This window comes from Cupressus sempervirens, chromosome 4 (assembly GCF_028749045.1).
Source record: "Cupressus sempervirens isolate cs-2001-9-10 chromosome 4, ASM2874904v1, whole genome shotgun sequence".
Classification (NCBI taxonomy): domain Eukaryota; kingdom Viridiplantae; phylum Streptophyta; class Pinopsida; order Cupressales; family Cupressaceae; genus Cupressus; species Cupressus sempervirens.
This window is the reverse complement of record NC_143121.1, coordinates 50329684-50341756: the sequence shown is the minus strand read 5'-3', so window position 1 is coordinate 50341756 and position 12073 is coordinate 50329684.

The window sequence follows — 12073 nt, the reverse complement described above, 5'->3', positions numbered from 1 at the left end:
TATGATAGATATGTTGTACATAATGGAAGATTGAATCAATATACTCTTTGGAAAAATGGGAAGAAACAAACATTGTTGTCATTTATTGAAAGTCCAGATGAGGTTAATTGTACTGCTATAAAAATTTGCATGGTTAATGGGAAACAATTTGAAAAGGAAATGAAAAAGAATCAATACTATTTTGCTATAATTCCAAGAAAATTGAGTTTTGTTAATGGAGACCGAGTGCAAGAAAATAGTGTTAACTGAGTCCTAGTTAGTGGTGACTGAATGATAGATGGTAGTATTGACCGAGTACCAGAAGAAATTACAAAGTTGTTGAATGAGTATAAAGAAATTATTGCTGATGATATTCCTAATGGTTTACCTTAAGTAAGAAGTATAAGTCTTTGTATGGATCTAATTCCTAGAGCTAGTTTGCCAAACAAAGCACCATATAGATTGACACCTGCATAGAATGAATAACTTAACGGACAAGTGCATGAGTTGTTGCAAAAAAGTTTGATCAGAGAAAGCTTGAGTCCATGTGCTGTACCTACTATATTAGAACCTAAAAAGAAGGCAGAGTGGAGAATGTGTATTGATTCCAGAGCCATTAACAAGATAATAGTGAAATATAGGTTTCCTATGCCAAGGATGGATGACATAATGGATTGCTTGAGTGGAGCAAAGTATTTTACCAAGATTGATTTCAAGAGTGGCTATCATCAGATCAGAATTAGAGAAGGTGATGAATGGAAGACTGCTTTCAAGATAGAAGATGGTTTGTATAAATTGTTGGTTATGCCTTTTGGTTTGACTAATGCACCTAGTATTTTCATGAGGTTGATGAATGAAGTTCTGAAAAGACTCTTGGGTAAATTTGTGATTGTTTATTTGGATGATATTCTAATATTCAGCAAGACTAAGGAAGAACATCTTGAGCATATTAGACAAGTATTACAGAGGTTGAAAAAGGAAAAGTTGTTGATCAATATGAAAAAGTATTCTTTTATGCAAGAGGAGATTGTGTATCTAGGATTTGTGATCTCAGCTGATGGTTTGAAGATGGATACTAAGAAGGTTAAAGCAATTTTGGAATGGCCTACACCTAAGAATGTGAGTGAGGTAAGATTGTTTCATGGTTTGGCTAGTTTGTACATAAAGTTTATAAAAAATTTAGTGCTATTTGCAATGCTATGACTGAGACAATGAGGAAGGATAAAAAAGAATTCAAGTGGACACATGGAGTTGATAAGAGTTTTGAGAATTTGAAACAAAAGGTTGCTGAATTACCTATATTGGCTTTACCTAATTTCAACAAAGTATTTCAAGTTGAATGTGATGCAAGTGTTAATGCAATAGGAGCTGTATTAAGTCAAGAAGGTAAGCCTATTACTTTCTTTGGTGAAAAGTTGAATGATGCTAAAAGGAAATATTATTTGTATAATCAAGAATTTTATGCCATTGTTCAAGCATTGAAGAAATGGAGACATTATTTGATGCCTAAGGAGTTTGTGTTGTATACTGATCATAAAGCTTTACAATACTTGGGAAGTCAACATAAATTGAATCAAAGACATATGAAGTGGGTTGAGTATTTGTAGAGTTTTACATTTGTGATAAAGCACAAGAGTGGAGTTACTAACAAAGTTGCTGATGCATTGAGTAGAAGACATTCTTCTTTGACTGAAATGAAGGTTGAAGTTCTTGGTTTTGATGAAATGAAAGAATTGTATGATGTTGATCCTATTTTTTTTGAGGCATGGAGAGAGTGCAGAGCACCAAATCTGACAGATCACATAATGGACAGATTTTCTAAGATGGCTCATTTTATACCATGTAAGAAGACATCAGATGTTGAGCATGTTGCTGAACTTTTCTTTAAAGAGATTGTGAGATTGCATGAATTACCAAGAAGCATTATTCTAGATAGAGACAGTAAGTTTGTTGGTTATTTTTGGAAGACTTTGTGAAAGAAGATGGGTACTGAATTGATGTTTAGTTCTGTCATGTCCCCTTTTCAAATAATTAAAAATAATAATCTTTGCTAAGGCAGGCAGGCCCAAAAAGGTGAAGTTTCAGAAAAAGGGGATAATCTTTGGAAGCTAATGGAATAATAAATGAAAATTATTATTAAAATATGTTTTAGTAACCCCTCTTGGACGTGAGTTAGGGTTATGCCCTCTTTTAAGGGGTTTGGAGGCATTTTGGGCTCATTCCAGAACTTGATTTTTGCTCATTTCTTTGTTATTCTTCAGAGGCTGCCAAACCTGTGGAGAAGGAGACCCAAGAATGAAAGTTTGTAGGTTTATAGGAAGGCTAAGGATGGGAGTTTGAAGCCATTCCATGTGCATGCTCATGCAGACTTTTCCTTTGTGCTGAACAGTGCAGATTTGTGATTTTTCGGGTGTGTTTTTTGTAAGAGTTTGGTGTTTCCGATTGAGTATTTCATATCAGTTTGGGTTGCTGCTGTATTTCAGACTTTTAGATGTTAAAATAGAGCTAAATATATGTATTTGGTTGTGATTATACTTCTGTGATAGATTATTAGTGTTTTTGTGGTGTTTTCGAGCTATTCTATGTTGTTTTCGGGAGCCCGATGAGCATTATTTTTATCCTCCGTTTGGAAGCTGTTGTGTAAATGTTATATAGATATGAAAATGTTATTTTGTAGGCTGTTATGCTACTAAAATTTCTATAAAAATTTCCACTTTCAGATTTACTAATAATATGTGAAGCTGTGAAGTTTTTGGCACTATTTTTGGCATATCCAATTTCGGGTTTATTAAGAAATTGGTGGATCTTTGAAAGATTGGTTGTTTGATCTCAAAGATTTGATTAGAGGCTTGAAATATCATATAAAATCAGAAAAGGGATATTTCAGTGGTATCAGAGCTATGATCTTGCCAGCCTGAGGGTTTGTAGAAGTTTGCATGTCAGTTTTGACAACTACCCAAATCTTGCATGTCATAATTTATGGTTGCATGTTGCTTCTAATCAGCTGCATGTCAAAATCTATGGTTGCATGCTACTTCTAATCATTTGCATGTTAGTTCTTGGTGAATTTGGTGCTTGCATGTTGCTTCTAATCAGCTGCATGTCAAAATCTATGGTTGCATGCTACTTCTAATCAATTGCATGTTAGTTCTTGGTGTTTGAAGAAGTTATAACCTATTGGGGTTACACTCTAATTTATCTAGAATAGAAAGGTATAGTACAGAGTCTTAGAGGACACGATCTTGGATAATTGATATCCAGATTTAGAATAGTAGAAAGGATGGTTATTTAGACATTTGAGATAAACTTAGGAAAATAAGCCATGACATGTCTAAACAGTTGGTTGAGCACCACCGTATGATGAATGACATGTTGTCTGACCTAGGTAAGGTGGATAAGTTGACTAGATTTCTATTTGGTATATTTTCTCATAAGGAAAATGACACAGTTACCAAGAACTTGCATGAGGAGTTTGAGAAACTAGCTTATAGCCAGGCAGAGGTCTCAGATTCTACTCTGCCATAGGAGGTAGTGGGTTTAGATGATGATATTGAGGATGTTGTTGTGCATGATGGTGATATACCTAATAGAGATGAGCAGACATTGAGCATTCATGACTTTGCTAAGAAAGAGTACCAAGCATAGTTAGATGCTTGGTCACTAGTAGTACTTCACATAAGTTGTCCAGCCAGTCGAAAGTGAACAAAGACAGTATTGTGACTTCATTATCTCATCATGACAGGTATGTGGAGTTAGTTGGTATTGGTCATATTACTGAGGTGAGGAGTTTGTTTGAGTTACCAGCTGATTCTAGTTTACAAATATGGACTCGAGATTGTTATATTGGCATTTGGGATTTAGTTGACTAGAGATCTTTAACACTTTCTGGTAGCAGTGTTTGTTTGGGTGCTATTATGGATTTGATTAGCAGATTGCACGGTGTTGTGTTTTCTTGTGCTAGCAACTTGTCTGATGTTGGTATTAGTTTTTATACATCGGTGTTGGGCTTTGTTAATATATCCAGTCGACCATACTTGCTGGAATGTGTTGATGATCTTTCATATTTGGTAGTGTGTACAAATGAGCCCCAGGATCATATTGGCATTGATGACATCCAAGAGGATGCATTGGGTAGTTTTGAAGACATAGTTTCCTTGGCAGTTTCTTTTGGTACAAAGGAGTTGGACAACAGTGTTATAGTTTTTGATACTCTGTATGTTGATATGAGCTTTGGATTTGATTCACAAGATATGGATGGTAATACTCTAGAGACTAGTAACTTTGAGGATATTCCTTTAGACAGTGCATCAGAGGAGGTTTGTAGGAGATAGTCTAGACAGTGCCATCATGTGTCTAATTAGTTGAGAGTTAGTGAGTGAGACATTGCTATCGCTTGCCAGCATTTTGATGATGCTCGTCAGTTGTTAGCAGTTTATGGATGGGGTTCTCCTACTAGTGATGAGTGGGAAGGTAGTTATCTTTCCTTGACAGAGATCCGCTCTTTATATGAGGCTATTTAGATTTTGAGATAGAATTATATGCAGTTGGTAGCTGACAGAGATTATCTTATGGAGTGGGGGAGTACATCATATGATGCATTATTGGCCAAGGAGGATGAGGTGAGTGAGCTTACTCAACAACTCGAGGTGACTTTTGAGATTCTTGAGAGTACATAGTTGGCTTTCAAGGAGTCACAATTTCATTTGGCTAAGGTGACCATGGAGTTAGAGAAACTATAGTCTTTACCAGATTCTATACAGTCACAAGCTATGGTGTCTAGTGATCTGAGGATGTCCATGGTTGAGATTGTCAAAGACAATGAAGATGGGGATGCATCCATCTTTGATACTAACATTAGCATATCAGGTTCATCCCCACTAGAGTTAGGTTCAGTTGAGTTGGGTGCTATAGCAGATTGTTGTGGTATGCCTAACATGGTGGTGACCTCTAGTACTAATGACACGAAGACTAGAGATGTTGTATCAAAGACCATGTGTGATGTTGGTGAGCTGATAGTTGGCATGGTTCCTACTAGTAATACTACTCCCTTGGTGATGTCTTCAGAGGTAGTAGTCAGTTCCAACCTGGTTAGTGATCGATTGCAGTTAGCTACATCTAGATTGCAGTCTGAGCCACTGACTAAGATTAGTGCATTCTATCAACATTACATTGTGAGGTATGCTCATCAATTCACCTTTGATGACCATGTTGATAAGATGATGATATAGAGATGTATTTTGGTTCCTAGTGCTCATCATCAGTTATGGGATAGTTTGATGCCTCGGGATGAGAGTTGTGATGGGCACGACATGGCGATAGGTTCTATAGTTGACAACTTGATAATACATGACTTAGAGTAGGAGTTTTGGAATGATACTTCAGCGGGTGTTGTTATTGATTCTACTCCTTTGGCTATGAAATCTCTTGACTTAGTTGGTGATCAAACACAGTGGGTTGTATCACTTGTTCATGGTGAGCTATTGACTGAGGTTGGTTTTTTTTATCAACGTTATATTGCAGGGTATGTAAATTAGTTAGCATTTGATCCTTGTGCTGAGGAGTTGATGGCAGACAAAATTGGTTTGGGTTCCATTTCTTGCTATTTATCTTGTGATGACTTTTCACCATCAGGGTTGCATGGGAGTTATGGTTATGAGATAGTGGCTAGTGATCTATAGAGTTGTGTTGATTGCAGGAGTTGTACAGTGTGTGGATTCTCCATACTTGGTACAATTTCATTCGAGAGCACTCACCATTGTTGCAGAGTTGGATTATACATTCCATATAGGCCAGTGGGATGCGTTGATGGTATTTACTATGTTGGAAATTTGATTTTTCCACTTTACTTGAGTTTATACATTCTAAGAGTTTGTGTCTTGTGGGTTTCTGACAGTGGAAGTTGTGACTGTGGAGTTTGGTTGAGCAGTAATTGTTAATTTGATTATGGATTCCTCTTGGTTATATTGTAGAGGATATTGCAGGAGCTTGTGTTAATTGACAATAGTATAGTTCATGACTACATTTGGGATCCAGGTGGATTGATTGGTCTATTTTTCAACGATTTCTTGAGGACAAGCAATATTTGGAAGGGGAGGACTTGTCATGTCCCCTTTTCAAATAATTAAAAATAATAATCTTTGCTAAGGCAGGCAGGCCCAAAAAGGTAAAGTTTTAGAAAAAGGGGATATATTTGGAAGCTAATGGACTAATAAATGAAAATTATTATTAAAATATGTTTTATTAACCCCTCTTAGATGTGAGTTAGGGTTATGCCCTCTTTTAAGGGGTTTGGAGGCATTTTGGGCTCATTCCAGAACTTGATTTTTGCTCATTTCTTTGTTATTCTTCAGAGGCTGCCAAACCTGTGGAGAAAGAGACCCAAGAATGGGAGTTTGTAGGTTTACAAGAAGGCTAAGGATGGGAGTTTGAAGCCATTCCATGTGTATGCTCATGCAGAGTTTGCCTTTGTGCTGAATAGTGCAGATTTGTGATTTTTCGGGTGTGTTTTTTGTAAGATTTTGGTGTTTCCGATTGAGTATTTCATATCAGTTTGGGTTGCTACTATATTTTAGAATTTTAGATGTTAAAATAGAGCTGAGTATATGCATTTGTTCATATTTTGTGATAGATTATTAGTGTTTTTGGGCTATTCTATGTTGTTTTTGGGAGCCCGATGAGCATTATTTTTATCCTCCATTTGGGAGCTATTGTGTAAATGTTATATATATTTGAAAATGTAATTTTGTAGGCTGTTATGCTGCTGAAATTTCTATAAAAATTTCCACTTTCAGATTTACTAATAATATGTGAAGCTGTGAAGTTTTTGGCACTATTTTAGGCATAACCAATTTGGGGTTTATTGAGAAATTGGTGGATCTTTGAAATATTGGTTGTTTGATCTTAAAGATCTAATTAGAGGCTTGAAATATCATATAAAATCAGACAAATAAATAGACAGAAAAAGGTTATGAATAGAGGCTTGGGAAATTTGAGGAGATGTTTAGTTGGGAATAAGCCAAGTAATTGGGAGATGGTATTGGCACAATCTGAATTTGCATATAAAAATTATGTGAATAGGAGTACAAGGAAGACACCTTTTGAGATTGTTACTAGAATGAATCCTAGAGGTATATTAGATTTGAGAGATGTTGCTGATGAAGAAAAGAAAAGTGCTGCAAGAGAAGAATTTGCTGATTTTATGGAGTCCTTGCATAAGGAAGCGAAGTTGAGGCTGAAAAAAAGTAATCAGAAGTATAAGGAGAATGCTGATCAGTCTAGAAGACACCATGATTTTCAAGTTGGTGATGAAGTGATGGTTCATTTGAAGAAAGGAAGATTCCTAGTTGGAACATATAGCAAGCTAAAGATGAAGAAATTTGGACCTTATAAGATCCTAAAGAAGTTTGATATGGTAATGCTTATGAAGTTGAGTTACTTGATGACATGGATATATCTCCTATATTTAATATTGCTAATTTGTATAAGTATCATGAGTCAGATGATGAAGTTTTTATACCAGATGATTATTCTGTGAAACAGATTGAGGAAGTTGAACAGACTTTGGATCAGAGAGTTGACAAGAGTACAAGAGGAAAAAATTACTATGAATATTTGGTGAAGTGGAAGAATAGACCTATTGAAGATGCTTCATGGATTTCTCAATTTGAGTTGGATTCAGCTTAGGTTGGGACATCTCAATGATTCAAGAGAATCATTTCTTTCAACCCTGGTTTTAAGATGTAGGAGCATCCTGGGTTGCCTTGTTATCTTGCTCATTTTGTTCACCTAGTAGTTCCTTCATGTGCCTAGAAATCCTTCATGTGCCTAGAAGTTCCTTCATGTGCCTAGCAGTCCTTCATGTTCCTAGCAATTCCTTCATGTGCCTAGCAGTTCTTCATGTGCCTAGCAATTCCTTCATGTGCCTAGCAATCCTATTTTCTTCATGTGCTTAGTAACCTTGTTTTCTTCATGTGCCTAGTAACCCTGCTTTCCTTAATGTGCCAAGTTACTATAGCATTCCTTCATGTGCTGAGTTACCCAGTGTATGCTGAGTGATTTTTCATGTGTCGAGTTACTCAATGTATGCCGAGTGTTTCTTCATGTGCCAAGTTACTCAGTGTATGCCGAGTGTTTCTTCATGTGCCGAGTTACTCAGTGCATGCTGAGTGTTTCTTCATGTGTCGAGTTACCCAGTGTATGTCGAGTGTCAGTATTTGGACATGATTTTGCAAGCTAACTTGCAAGATTTATTTTATTCATGACATTTATGTTAAGATCTTTTCTTGGGATGAGTCCAGACCATTGATGGGTCGACCTTCCTCTTATGTAATGATTCTAGAATGATCTATAAGCCATTTTGGCAAGTATAAATAGAATGTTCAGGCTTAAAATTAGGAAGCTTTAGAGCAAGCAGAACTGAAAGTGTGAATTTGTAGTTGGATCTTTGAATGTGAATGCATTTGTAATTGGTCATAACCTAGAAGGCCTTACAACTAGGCATGTATGAAGATATCTTGATGAATCAATAAAAGTATTTTCTCTTCTCTCTCCTTTGGTTGCTATTCTTTGTGTTCATTTCTATTGTGTTAACTATTGTAGTGTGGTTTAGATAGCTGGGTGAGCCTTTAGCCCTAGTTATTTGTCCTCTTGCCTATGTCATTGAGTTATGATTATGTAATGAAGTACAAGGATTAGTTAAGACAGTGATGACATGATGTATTGATGATCTACTTAAGGTTACAAATGTTGGCAACACTAAAAAAGTTTAGAAGAACAAGCTAAATAAAGCTTATCTGCCAAGCTTGACTGAGTGGATAGTAGGAGTCTAGCAAAGTTAGTATAAGCTGAGTAGAAAGTCAGTCGGAGCTAAGTGAAAGAAAGTTCTAGTGGATGTCAAGAAAGACAATAGATGATGAGTAAAGATTAGTTGATACTGAGTGATTTTACAGTTGATGCCAAGTGATGCAGTATGTGCCAAGGATTAGAAGATTGATAATGTTGAGCTACTGCATTATGAAAAGGACTATAGATTCACCAAATATAAGCTAAAAATTTTATTTTATTGAAACTTGTGAACTAGGAGAAAGATAAGATTGATGAGCTGGTGGCACAAAATTTTATGTAAACCATTTTGGAGGCAAATTCAAATGGATTCTAGGAAGAAATTTCTAGAAGAGATACAAGATATGGGGTAGATACATTGTATCTTACCTAATCCCTTTAAAATAGATGATGGAAAATGGAAAAGTATCATAATATTCTATTAATAGGAATGTGTGGTCATTAAGCAAGGTTGTCAGATGCAAGAACCCAAGGAGGAGAAAGAATTAAAGAGTTTTGCTTCATCAAGTGACCAAGAGGAGAATTTGCATGGCATACTAAGCAAGAAGGCTTAAGAAGATTTATGCTTGAAGGTTGAACAATCTATTGGAACTAAGAAGTGTAAAGGCCAAGTAGAATGGAGGACTAAATAGAGATCTATAATCTACAAGAGAAGTTGTAAGTTTTGTCAGATTAAAACTCTACTATTACTCTCTAATAATTGTATCAGTCTAGAGTAAATCCTTTGTATTAAGGTTGACTTAATAGTCACTAGTAAATCCTTTAACAGGGTGGCATTCCAAGTGAATGGCCTAAAGTCCTCTAAAAAGGCTCATTTTTAATAGGGTGATTGAAATCCTTTAACTTGGTCACATTTAATAGTGTGTATTGTAACCTTTAACAAAGTTGGCCTTTCATAGGGCATCACTTTAGAAAAGTGAAAAAGGAGTAGCATGTTATTGGTGGTTCTTCCCAAATTGGGTTTCCATGTTAAATAATTTTATCAAGTGTGCTGATGAATGTGTTGTGTTTCATACTTTACATTTCTACAATTTGATTAGATAATAACCTGCAAGTTTTAAGTATTCACGGATTCATTTGTGTACATACATGATTATGAATCTGTTATGGGTTCACTAAGATAAGAAAAGTTTTATTTGTACATCTAGACCTTGGATAACTGATTCACCCCCCCTCTCAGTTATTCTAAAGAATTCCAACAGTTTCTATTACTGGAAAGTGGAATAGCCACAATGTGGAGCAACATAGCTCATGGTTTTTTTCACCACATTATATTTTATTATATTTTTGTCCTTCAAAAATATTATAGGTGTATTTTCTTCACATTTTCTATATATTTAATAATTTTCCACTTTTTGTTTGAGGTAATTTTCTATTATGAGATTGAGACATCTATCATAAGGATGGACATGACAATTTTGATCATCTCGTTTTCAAAGATGATTCCCTTATCAAATTAATAAAACTACTTGCAATTGACACTCTAATTTTCTATAACTTGCCTAATCAATGATTCACACAACCATCTTCCTCCTACCACACCATAGCATGCAACCCTTGTTGAGGTTTATATCTTAGTCACACCATTTTAGAAGACCAAGTCTAGTGATTTATATCTAGCAAATTGATGATATAGAAATTCAATATGGAGGAGGATATATTGGCATCACAAATGAATCATCCCATATCCATGAACAACATGTAATCTTCTACAAGTATCATTCCTCTAAAGACCCATGTTGACATTCCATTCATGTTTGTTATTAATGAAATGCACTTATTTAGATTGTAAGCTCATACCGAGCATATTGTATAGTTAGCAGTACTAACCAATCATTTCAATTGTTACCAAGTTCTATAGTTACTACCAAGTCCTTTGGATAGATTTCAGTTTGCACTAATTAGTTACTGCTAAGGTGATGGTTAGTAATGTAAATCGAACATCTTAGTGTATGCCAAGTTTACCAGTGTAAACTGAGTTGTGTAGTGCTTACCAAGTTCGTAGTTGATGTGATGCAAGTCCAGTATTAATTGAGCTACTTAGTGCTAACCAAGTGACTCAGTTTATACCAAGCTCAAGGTGATAGCATTGATTGAGCTATGTAGTGTCAATAAGGTGATTCTGTTTATATGTTGAGTTTTATAGTATTTGCTGTGTCACTAGTACAGACTAAGTTTAAGACTACATGGAAGTGATCATCATTGATAGCGGATGTCGAGTATTAGAACCTCACCAAGTCAATCTTTAGAACTCGAGTTTCTACACTTTGGCCAACTTTGTAATATTTGTGTAAATTTCTATTGTGGTCAACTTTATAATTATGTAATTGGATTGATATATATATATATATATATATATGTAATGTATTGTATCACATCCAATTAATAAGAAGATAAGTAATGTAATCATAAGAGAAAAGTAGAAGAGTGAATTACAAAGGCTACAACAATATAAGGAGCAACAAAAATTCATATATCATAGGTAGGTGATTTGTACACTTAGAGGAATCTCATTCAACAAACCAAATTGCAGATCAGAGATTGGCTACTGCTTCATCCTAATAGGTGGATCAGTCAAATCCCTTAACAAGGTAGACCTAACAGTCTTATGTAAATCACTTTATTGAGTGCATACTTCATTGTATGTTTGTAAATCCTTTTACAAGGTGGACCTAGCAGTCCTTATTGCTCCTAATAGTGTAGATCATCAGAAGCAATCATTGCAAGCCTTAACAAGCCAACTTTATACTATAGTACTAAAGTTTGTGGATATCATCCCCACCCTAGTTTTACTTTCTATTTGGGAGGTTTCTGGGTCACCAAATCTTGTGTTAAAGTGTTATGTATGCTTTCATATTTTCAGTCTCTCATGCATGCAGTTAGATCAGAATATACATAAGGATTAATTGCTAATTAGGATAAAAGTTTTACTAGTTACTAATTCACCCCTCCCCTCTTAGTAACTTAGCCTATCATAATGTTTCCAACAATTGGTATTAGAGCTTTATGGTTCTTAGAGAAAATTTTAATATCTTGAGCAAAGATCAAAGGTAATGGACATATTCAAACTTGACAAGGCTATTGACAATGAGAAGCTAGATTTGGAATTGGGTATTGGACAACTCAAGAAAGAAAAAGAGCAACTCTCTTAGTCCTTGAAAAGAAGAAAAGATCAATTCAAATGAATGAACCACTCTGCATTTAAGAAAGAATTGAAGAGATCCATTCAAGCAATTTAGATGAACCTGATGAA